At 44.3% G+C, this 12,049-nt stretch overlaps 1 non-coding gene across 1 annotated transcript; it reads right to left on the bottom strand.

Moving 5' to 3' along the window:
- Positions 1–11,380: 11,380 nt before the first annotated feature.
- LOC147349743 (U6 spliceosomal RNA) lies at positions 11,381–11,487 on the bottom strand. The gene has a single exon (XR_015150800.1). It is a non-coding gene; the product is annotated as a U6 spliceosomal RNA (small nuclear RNA).
- Between the last annotated feature and the right edge of the window lie 562 nt (positions 11,488–12,049).

The raw sequence follows: 12,049 nt of genomic DNA, 5'->3' as shown, positions 1-12,049 counted from the left end.
TTGGAGAAGGAAATGGCAACCCACTGCAGTATTCTTGCCTGGAGGATCCCAGGGACAGGGGAGCCTGGTGGGCTGCTGTCTATGGGGTCGCACAGAGTCAGACACAACTGAAGTGACTCAGTAGCAGCAGCAGCAAGCTAAACTTACTCCTTGGAAGGAAAGTTATGACCAACCTAGATAGCATATTGAAAAGCAGAGACATTACTTTGCCAACAAAGGTCCGTCTGGTCAAGGCTATGGTTTTTCCAGTGGTCATGTATGGATGTGAGAGTCGGACTGTGAAGAAAGCTGAGCGCTGAAGAATTGATGCTTTTGAACTGTGTGTTGGAGAGGACTGCAAGGAGATCCAACCAGTCCATTCTAAAGGAGATCAGTCCTGGGTGTTCTTTGGAAGGACTGATGCTAAAGCTGAAACTCCAGTACTTTGGCCACCTCATGCGAAGAGTTGACTCATTGGAAAAGACTCTGATGCTGGGAGGGATTGGGGGCAGGAGGAGAAGGGGACGCCAGAGGATGAGATGGCTGGATGGCATCACCAACTCAATGGATATGAGTTTGGGTGTGGACAGGGAGGCCTGGCGTGCTGCGATTCATGGGGTCGCAAAGAGTCGGAACTGAGCGACTAAACTGAACTGAAGCTAAACTAAATGAACTCCATGAGAATCTTTGTATTCTGACTAGATGTATGTGTCTCCAGTCATTTTCCCCCGTTTTTCCTGAACTGAAACCCACCATGGCTTCATTCGCATCCCATGCACAGTGTTCTCACTCAATTAGCCTCCCAGAAGGGACCCTGATGGTGATGGTGATGGTTTAGTTGCTAAGTCATGTCCAACTCTTACAACCCTATGGACTGTAGCCTGCCAGGCTCCTCTGTCCACAAGATTCTCCAGGTTGCCATTTCCTTCTCCAGGGGATCTTTCACATCCAGGAATCAAACCCGGGTCTCCCACATTGCAGGCAGATTCTTTACTGACTGAGCTACGAGGGAATCCCTAAGAGAAGCCCTAACACCAAATACAAAACATATCCACACATCCACACACTTCCCTTTCACCCCTCTGAGTTCTTTGCACCCAACCCAAGTAGTTGTTCAATGTACCTTGTCCTTAAATATGGCTTTATGACAATCTTCTGTTGTTAAACAAAACATCATTTGTGGCCCCATACCCTTTTTCCCTTGTCATAGGACTGTGTTATGGTTACCCTCATCCCCTCCACAATGCCAACACAGAGCCTGCAATGCAGGAGACCCCATTTAGACTCCTGGGTCAGGAAGATCCGCTGGAGAAGGGATAGGCTACCCACTCCAGTATTCTTTGGCTTCCCTTGTGGCTCAGCTGGTAAAGAATCCACCTGCAATGCGGGAGACCTGGGTTCGATCCCTGGGTTGGGAAGATCCACTGGAGAAGGGAAAGGCTACCCACTCCAGTATTCTGACCTGGAGAATTCAGGGTCGCAAAGAGTCGGACATGACTGAGCAACTTTCACATGTTTTTTCCCTGTCGTAGGACTGTGTTATGGTTACCCTCATCCCCTCCACAATGCCAACATAGAGTGCCTGACTCATGGCAGGTGCTCAATGGATGTTCATTTCATGGATAACTCTGACTCAGCTAAATTTTGTTTCCCTTTTTTCAGAGAGAGTCTGGAAGTCTCTGAAGAGGTAGCTAAAGCTTAAAAAGAGAAAGAGAGACAACTGACTAATGCTATAGGAGTCCTGTAGTCTGAGAGAGGAAAGGCCTAACAGTAGAGCCTTCACAATGGTAAATCCCTGTTTTCAAACGTATCCACTGTGTGTCTGGAGGCTGGAAGGAAGAAGACTTCAAAAACAGGAGAACGAATTATGAAATGAGATCAACAAATCCTGTAACTACAAAACATTTACTCAGACAGGCCTCCTCTCTTATCCTAGAGACCAGAAAGGAAATAACTCCTCCCTTTGGAAAATAGGACTCGAACTTGCAGAGACACCCATGGCCTTGGCCCAGAGCTCTAGAAGACCTAAATATATACTATATCGGAGGCTGTGTGCACAAGAGGCAGCCCATAAAAGGTGAATTTATGGATGTGAGAAAGAGATTGACAAGTGTTCTCTTCTAAACAAGTCATAAACTTCCAGATTCTAGACAAGCAGAGCTTCCCTAGAGAACTATAATAATAATATCAACCACAGACATGTAGTAAATTCTTTCTGTGTGCAAGGCATAGCTGTCAGTCTTTCCATGTATCAAGTCATTTCATCTGCATAATTGTTTTTTTAATATATTTTAATTGGAGGATAATTGCTTTATGTTATTGAATTAAAGTGTGTTAGTCACTCAGTCGTGTCCAAAACTTTGCAACCCCATGGACTGTAGCCCCCCAGGCTCCTGTGTCCATGGAATTCTCCAGGCAAGAATACTGGAGTGGATAGCCATTCCCATCTCCAGGGGACATTCCTGACCCAGGGATTGAGCCTGGATCTCCTGCATTGCAGGCAGATTCTCTCCCATCTGAGCCATCAGGGAAGCCCACAGCATTGAATTGGCTTCTGCCACATGGCAGCATGCGTCAGTTGTAAGTATCCATATGGCCCCTCCCTCTTGACCTCGTCCCAGCCCCTGCCACATCCCACCCCTCTAGGTTGTCGAGCACCGTGTTGAGCTCCCTGTGTTGCACAGCACCTTCCTGTTAGCTCTCTGTCTTCCACATGGCAATGTGTACGTTTCCAGTGCTGTTCTCTCAGTTCGTCCCACCCTCTCCTTCCCCTGCTGTGTCCAAAAGTCTGTCCTCTATGGCTGTGTCTCTATTCCTGCCCTGCAAATAGGTTCGTCAGCACCATTTTTCTAGATTCCATATGTATGCGTTAGGATATGATAGTTGTTTTTCTCTTTCTGAATCTTTCCGAAATCTACATCTGCACAATCTTTGATGTAGATTATTTTATTGGGTTGGCCAAAAAGTTCATGCGTCTAAGATGATATGGAAAAACCCAAACAAACTTTTTGGCCAGGCCAATACAGTCTTCACTTTCTAAACGAAGAAATTTAAGAACAGGAAAGTAAAATGACTTCCCCAAGGTCAGACAGCTAGTGAGTGGTAAATGTGAGACGTGGAGAGAGAAATGTAAAGACTCGGTTTAGAGAAACTTGGGTTGGAATCTTGGCCCCATTATCTGTTAGCTGTGTGACCTTCTGCAAGCTACTTAAACTCCCTGAATCACATGTGCCTCATTGGAAAAAATCAGGTTAGCTGCATCATCGGGTTGCTGTGAAAGTTGGGTGAGTCCTGGAACTTTGAGTTTCCTGTAATTGAAGGACTAGTCATTTGGATGAACCCTCCTACTGAAAATAACTAAGCATGCTGGATAAATTTTCTTTTCATCTCTACAAAACCATCAAAGAACAGATAAAATATTTTTTAAAAAGTTCCAGACCTAAATCTAAAAGGCTGCAAGAACTCAAGAGAAGTAAGCAGAGGGTCAGCACCACTTTTCTTCTGAAGGCATCTGTTAGTCTGGATCATCTGAGCTGTGAAAATGAGCTGTGGTTTTACTGGCTTCTCAGGACAAGGGGGAAAGAAGTCAAGGCCAGGGATTGCCAGAGCTTCCACAGGCACTTTTTCAAAAACTGGTGAAACTGAAGTGAACCAGCCCTTCCCATAATACCCACCCTTGATTGCAGAGAGTGAGGTCTTGATGTTCAGCAAGAGTCAGGAGGAAAGAAGAGAGGACAACTGTCTCTAAGGGGTTGTCACCATGGGCTGGCATTTTTGCAGATGCACTGCCTAAATCTGCATTGCTGGTGGGGTTCAAAAGCTGTGCACTTAAAATTGTACTGCCTGGGACTTCCCTAGTGGCCCAGTGGTTGAGAATCTGCCTTCCAATACAGGGGACTCTGGTTTGATGCCCAATTGGGGAACTAAGATCCCATACGCTACTAAACCCATGTGCCACAACTAGAGAAGCCCAAACACTCCAACGAAAGATTGTGCAACTAAAACCTGACACAGCCAAATTAATTAGCTAATTAATTTTTTAAAAATTAAAAAGAAAAATACAGTGAGAAAATGGGAGGAGAGGTAAGAAAAGTAGGGTGGAGGTCGACAAAGGCAGACACAGTTTGTGTTCTGTGCTCCACTGACTGGCTCCCGGTTCTTCACGCAATCACCTACATACACCTGCTCAACTCTGCACCAGCGGGGCCTTCCACTGTAGGCATCCCCATGGTCTCTGCAGTTGGATGGCCTAGGTTCGAATCCCGACCCTGCCACTTCCTGACTGCATGATGTTGGGTAAGTCACTTAATCTCTCTGTCCACTTTTCCCATCTGAATAAAGGGGATAGTCACAAAACTTCCTTGTGGTTTATTGTAAGGATCAGATAAGTTCATGTCTAAAGAATGTTTACAGCAGTGTCTGGCATAGAGGAAGTATAACTATATGGTAGCAGGGAGGGTGCTGATAATTAGGATGATTTTTTTTTAATTATTTGGCTGCACTGAGTCTTAGTTGCAGCATGTGGGATCTAGTTCCCTGACCAGGAATCAAACCTGAGCCCCCTGCTTTGGGAGCTCGGAGTCTTAGCCACAGGACCGCCAGGGAAGTCCCTTAATGAAGATCTTCTGAAATGATAATTTGCCCCTTATTTAGTTGGCAAGATTTTACTAATCCTTTACAATTTGGGTCACATTATCTGCGCTGTCAGGCCTCTCTGTCTTGGTGTACCATAACCTCCACATATATATCTCTCCTGGGATCTTTATCCCAGCTATTTGCAGTGTCTGATTGACTTCTGTCTCCCCATGGCACTATCAGCTACTTCATGTGGGAACTAAGTCACATTTCATTGTATTCCCAGCTGCTAGTACAGAGCTTGACACATAGTAGATGCCTAGTTAATATTTGATGAGTGAAAGAATGTACTGATGATTTCCCCTTGCCGTAGTGGAACAACTTCTCCTATAGGAACTTTCTTTTTTTTTTTTAGTCTCCTGTCATTTATTCTGCCTTCAGTTGAAACAGAAAACAAAATTCAGCTTGTTCTCCCATTTGAATTGTTTCTCTGGAATGCAGTCTTCTTACGAGCAGTCCCAGTATCTTATCTACTTAATTTAGATCTGCATGAGACATAGATTGTCAGGAAAATGACTAAACTGCCATAAACATGGTATTGGCAAACAAATTGCGCCCATGAGTCATGAGATCATGAACTGAGGTGTTCCTAGATTCTTCCTGTGGGGATGTGGACTTGAGTTGACTTCCTGGTGCTGCTTTGTTCATGGATCAGAAGGCTGGCTCTACAGTCCCAGATCCACTCCATTTTGACTTTGAGCAAAATGTATTCTCCCTAAAGTTCACTTTCCTCCTCTGCTAAATGGGTTTACTAATACCTACCAAGTAGAGATATCATGAAGCCAAGAAGGTCATGCAAGACATGTGAAGGGGCTTTATCAATGGCCATGTGCTTTAAAAATGTAAAAATGGCTGATTATATTTGTGCTAGAAAATTCCCAGTCATATTCTGGGTGGCCGGTTCTCACCCTTCAGTGGGTGGCTTCTCGCAGAAGAAGCTTTCTATCAGTTTTATAAACACAGCAAAGAGCTTCACCTGGGAACAAAGAGACCTCATAAAACTCTAGAGACATCTCTGTTTGGAGAGTTTGGCAAGTGACTGAGCTTGGTTCCAGAGAAAACAGCCCTGAGGGGACCTGATCGGGGAGCACGTAGGAGAGTTCATGCTTTCCCCATGACTCGACTCGCTCTGACGCATCCATCCACAGTAACAAGTGGAAAGAGGTCGTAGACTCTCCCAGCTGGATGTTTGAGAGCAGAGGGAAGCCGCTGTGAAATGACATGGCGAAAATCAGCTCTGAATGTAAGAGAACAATTTCAGCTAGAGATTTAAAACGATCTTTCCCAACCAAGAAGAGTCAGATCGCGGTGGGGCAAGAGCGTTGGAGGCATCACAGGACATCACCTCCAAGTCATTAAAGGCCAGACTCTGCATCCTGAATTTAGTGATGTATTTGCTCATCCTCATTGTTACTTTCACAGAACTCTTTCCTGCCCCTTTTAGAAAGTCAGAGAAATTTCATAAAGGAATGAGGCAATTTCATTTTGGTATTGCCTGGGTCCATTAAGACCATATCCTGCAGCCAGGAAACAACTCACACGTTCGTGAAATTACAAGATACTAGAAGTTGGAAGGAATTTGGAGAACATTAATTGGATTGAACATTAATTGATTGAATTAATTAATTAATTGATTAATTAATTGAACAATTAATTGAACATTAATTGCCCAGGGTGAAGTGGCACACCCATGGGCAAGCAGTGAGTGGGACCAGAATGCGACATCTTCACTCCCAGCCCAGGGCGACAGAACCACATCCTCTCAACCTCCTAGAGCAGAAACCTCGAGAATCCAGCTGCTTCCGTTTGCTAGCTGTGGTCCAGAGATAGGGTGGATCTAGGTTCTAAATGCACTCTTTTATCTAAACAACCTAGGAACGCTGCCAAGGCAATTCATTCTGAAACCTGCTACCTAAGTAGGCTACATGATGTCATCATCTGTCTAGAAAAACTTCCAGTCATTACACTCATTGGAATTGCATCAAGCATCAAATATATTCACCCACTCAGTCTTTCTCCTTACCAAGCAGGCTTTTTCTTCTTCGTAATTTCTTCCAAACTGTCCTAGACCATAAAGGAGCTGGAGAAGACCACCAAGAGTTGCTGACAATGCTCAAGATCCCAGTTTAACTTTTATTTAACTGAAAAACAGGAAAAAATAAATTCAAGTACTTCTCTAAGCCAGATGTGTTCCATTCATCCCAGTTAATCTTCACAAGAGTTTGATAACTACAATTGCCAATTAAGGAGAATGAAGCAGGAGGTAAAATAACCTCCAAGACACAAATTCATTGAGTGATAAGGCCAGTGTGGAGTCCTTCCGTCTCCAGTGGTACCTGATCTGTCGTACTGAAGGTTAACAAACACAGTGCAGTTCCTGTGTGTGCGTGCTAAGTCGCTTCAGTTGTGTCCAACTCTGTGCGACCCCATGGACTGTAGCCCGCCAGGCTCCTCTGTCCACGGGATTAGGGCTGCCATTTCCTTCTTCAGGGCATCTTCCTGGGCCAGGGATCAAATCCGAGTTTTATATGTCTCCTTCATGGAAGACCAGTTCTTTACTCCTAGCGCCACCTGGGAAGTCCCTGAATCATACCTGGATTTAACCTAAATTCAAGTCCATTCTGGGCAAGATAAATCTGTCCTTTGTGCTCTAGAGAAAAGCAGTATGCCAACTTCACCAAACGCTAAACTAGTCTAAGATAATTTAAAAAATAACTCTTTAGTTAAGTGATTACTGTGTTCCAGACACTGGGCTAAGCCTTTTAAATTACTTACTGCCCGGCAGTCATAGAAGAGAATTACATGACGGGCATGCCTCGTTTATTGCCCCTCACTTTACTGCACTTCATACGTAGATACTGCGTTCTTTACAGACTGAAGGTTTACAGCAGCCCTGCATCAAGCAAGGCTACTGGCACCATTTTTCCAACAGCATTTGTTCACTTCATGTCACTGTGGCCCATTTTGGTAATTCTTGTAATATTTCAAAATTTTTCATTGTAATTATGTTTGTTATGTGATCTGTGATCTTTCCTGTTACTATTACAAAAACTTATGACTTGCTGAAGGTTCAGATGATAGTTAGCATTTTTTAGCAATTAAGTATCTTAATTTAGTGCTTCTCTGGTGGCTCAGTGGTAAAGAATCCACATGCGGTGCAGGAGATGCCGGTTTGATCTCTGGGTCAGGAAGATCCCCTGAAGAAGAGAATGGCAACCCACTCCAGTATTCTTGCCTGGGAAATTCTATGGACAGGGGAACCTGGCGGGCTACAGTCCATGGGGTCACAAAAAAGTCAGACATGACTGAGAGACTGAACACACACACACAGAGAAAAAAAGGAAATCACCCCCAAAATGCAATTAAAATGTAGAAATGGAAACAAGAATAAAAATATAAGAATATTCAAGAAAAAAAAAAGAATATTAAAGGATTAATTTAGGAGATCCGTGACTTAGCGATTAAAAAATAAAGGAATGTGTTTCTTTTTAGTCATAATGCTGTTGCACACTAACAGGCTGCAATCTAGTGTTAACGTAACTTTTATATGCACTGGGAAACAAAATTTCATGTGACTCGCTTTATTGCAATATTCGCTTTATTGCTGCAGTCTGGAACCAAATCAATAGTATCTTCAACCTTTGCATGTAATTAGATCATCCCTACTGTTGTTGCTGTCCAGTCACTCAGTCGTGTCTGACTGTCTGCAACCCCATGGACTGCACCATGCCAGGCCTCCCTGTCCTTCACTATCTCCCGGAGTTTGCTCAAGCTCATGTCCAGTGAGTCGGTGATGTCATCTAACTATCTCATCCTCTATCATCATCCCCTTCTCCTCCTGCCTTCAATCTTCCCCAGCATCAAGGTTCCTATTGTTAGAAGTCTAAATTACCCAGCCAGTAAGAAACAGAGCCATATGCCCAGAACCAGCATGCCATGATGTCACCTAGTTATAGAGAATAGCAGAGAGGAAGTTCTATTCAGAAGCTTTGGCAGGCTTGGGAAAATGAAACTGCAGACCAGTGTCCAGACATAGAAACCTTGTCTTCGGCATCCTCTATCCTGGACTGTGAGGGTAACAATCCAGTGACCTAAGCTCCAACAAGAGGCCACACCATGACTTGCTCTTTGCTGAAATAACAGCACCTAAGAGACTTCTCACAGACTCGATGGACATGAGTTTGAGCAAGCTTCGGGAGTTGGTGATGGACAGGGAAGCCTGGTGTGCTGCAGTCCATGGGGTTACAAAGGGTCGGATACGACTGAGCGACTGAATTGACTGAAGAGACTTCTAGCTCTTGTTCAGTGCAACCCTACCCAGAGAAAGGTAACCTTGCCCCCTTGTAATAGTCGCCAGAAAGTTCACACTTCAATAAAACTACAGGGATGGTCCCCACCTTGTATGGATGAGAGTTTCAACTCTTCTTCCAACCAGTCTGTCTGGGGAGACTGTTTGGATTTGTTTTGGTTACCAGCACTAGTAACAGGTCAAAACACTGACTTGATTGACCTCATTCAGTTGCCTAAGAGCCTCTTGACTTGTTATCTCATTATCTCCATACAATCTTTCCTTCTGTGCAGGTAAATGGACATGTAGGAGATGTTTCATTCTTTCTCTAGGCTTCTGCTGGGGCCCTTTCTCCCTGCTAATCTCTGTCTTTAGAAACTTCCCTGGTCTTCCCTAATGGTCCAGTAGCTAAGACTCCACACTCCCAATTCAGGGCACCAGGGTTCCATCCCTCGTCAGAGAACTAGATCCCACGTGCCACAATTAAAGATCCCGTGAAGCCAAATAAATACATTTTTTTTAGGGAAAAAATAAAAGGCAAAAAAAATCTCCCTGACTTTTCACACCCAGCTCTGGTCACACCTTCATTCTATCTTGGCATTTGGCAAACAGGGTATTATTTTTTGTTCACGAGTTTTTAAAATTGCTTCTTTTGCATGTTTTATTTCTCTTAAGTCAGAAGCTTCTCAAGGGCAAGGATCTTATCTTTTATTTACTTGGTTTCCCACCCCTGACACATAGCATTCTCTTCACACATGACAGATTGCCTGGCCACCTTTTATTTCCTCTGGCCCAGCCTCCAAAATAACGAAAAACATCACACAAGCAAATAGGGGAAAGGTCTGGGCTTTCCAGTCTATAGAAAAATAGATAATTCTCTCTGGGCATTTCGTGTGAGTTTCTTGATTGCTAATCAGATTTCACTTAAGCATTAGTGGCTTTCAAAAACAAACAGAATTAAGACTTACTGAAGACCTCAGTGTGCCAGGTTCTCACACACATTATTTCAGTTATTCTCACGACAGCCATAAAGAGCAATAAATGTTTTTCTCATTTTGGAGATGAGAAAAATGACTCTGAGATATTTAAGTTATTTTCCCAAGGCCTTCTGGATTCAAAGCCCAATCTAATTCCAAACCCTATCGTCTTCTACTCAACTGCACAGCCCCCAGCTACGCCCCAGGGCTGACTTGCCCGACCTGCTCATTCCTCTTCATTGACAGGCTTATCTGTAAGTTGCATAACATCGACTCCGAGGGAGAATGATAATGGCCTCCTGATAAAAGGGAGTAGGGAAGACGAAAAAGTTTTTCTGAGACTCCACTGTGCGCCAGGCCATATGCTAGCTGCTTCTTTTTCTTCTTTGATAATCTTGTTGTTCAGTTGCTCAGTTGTGTCCAACTCTTTGCGACACCATGGACTGTAGGGTACCAGGCTCCTCTGTCCATGAAATTTTCCAAGCAAGAAAACTGGAGTGGATTGCCATTTCCTACTCGAGGGGATCTTCCTGAGCCAGAGATCGAACCTGCATCTCCTGCATTGGCAGATGGATTCTTTATCGCTGAGCCACCAGGGAAGCCTCTTTGGTGTCTTAGCTGTTCATTTTTTCAAAATGCTATTTGATGAAGTTTTTTAGTTTAATATAGTTGAATCCATCAGTCTTTTCCATTATGATTTAAACTTTTTGTATCTTGTTTGAGAATTCCTTCTTTACTTTCATGATCATAAGATATTCCTACAATTTCAAGTTTGTTTTTTTTTAACAGAGAAGATTCAACTTTGACTCTTTCATGCTAGATCTGTTTCTTTGGCCGCTTTTGTTGTTATATTCACACAAAACGGCCTGCTGCAGAGAATCCTGCCCCTTTGCCTGACTGTTAAGCTAACATGCTTTCGTTCAGAACCCTGGCCACCTATAGATGGCAGGAAGGAAGGAATGAACATATTTCCCCTGCCTGAGGCTTGCCATTCTAGAAGTACTTGCTAGAGTAAATGGATTTTTTACTTTGTTTTCTTACCTCCCCCCATCTCTGATACATGAAAGAACCTGGCATCTGGACCCTGAAGTGAAGTGAAGTGAAGTCAGTCGTATCCGACTCTCTGCAACCCCATGGACTGTAGCCTACCAGGCTCCTTGGTCCATAGCATTTTCCAGGCAAGAGTACTGGAGTGGCTTGCCATTTCCTTCTCCAGAGGATCTTCCCCACCCAGGGATCGAACCCGGATCTTCCGCATTGTAGGCAGACACTTTACTGTCTGAGCTGATTATTTTGAGACATTACTCTGCCATCTTCTCAGTCAGTTGGCTTTCCAAATAAAGTCATATTCCTTGCCTCAACACCTCATCCTTGGATTTACTGGCCTCTCTGGGGCAAGCGCTGCCAGCTTAGACTCGGTAATACGTTTCCATGTATCCCCTCCCCTTTGCACTGCCTTCCCGTTCAGATCACCACAAAGCGAAAACATGGAATGCTTCACATGTTCAAAGTTCAAGGTTGAAATTTGCATGTCATCCTTGTGCAGAGGCCACGCTAATCTTCTCTGTATCATTCCAGTCTTAGTATATGTGCTGCCAAAATGAGCACTATGCCAGCCCCAGCTTCTTTATACACATTTACCCTTCCTAGTCACCTCATTGTGCAAATAAGAAAACCCAAGCTCAGGAAGTCACATGACTTGCCTTGATTACCCCCACAAGTGTGTGTTAAGGTCCAGGGGGTTAGGACCATCTAACCCAAAGCACAGACATGGAACTTCCAGGAAAACAGTGATGCTCTACTAAAGTAATGGGCTCTGGGACTTCGCTAGGGGTCTGGTGGTTAAGAATCCACTTGCCAATGCAGGCAATATAGGTTCAATCCCTGGTCTGGGAGGGCACATCCCACATGCCTCAAGGCAACTAAGCCCATGCGTCACAATTGCTGAGACCGTGCCCTAGAGCCCGTGCTCCACAATGAGAGACACCATTGCAACGAGAAGCCTGCACACCGCAGTGAGGAGTAACCCCTACTCGCCGCAACTCCAGAAAGTCCACAGTGAGAGACACCATTGCAACGAGAAGCCTGCACACCGCAGTGAGGAGTAACCCCTACTCGCCGCAACTCCAGAAAGTCCACAATGAGAGACACCATTGCAACGAGAAGCCTG

This window comes from Bos grunniens, chromosome 21, assembly GCF_055505025.1.
Source record: "Bos grunniens cultivar Pamir isolate PY7600 chromosome 21, Bosgru_T2T1.0, whole genome shotgun sequence".
NCBI lineage: Eukaryota > Metazoa > Chordata > Mammalia > Artiodactyla > Bovidae > Bos > Bos grunniens.
The sequence above is the reverse complement of the archived record's forward strand: the minus strand, read 5'-3'. Positions and strand labels throughout refer to the sequence as shown.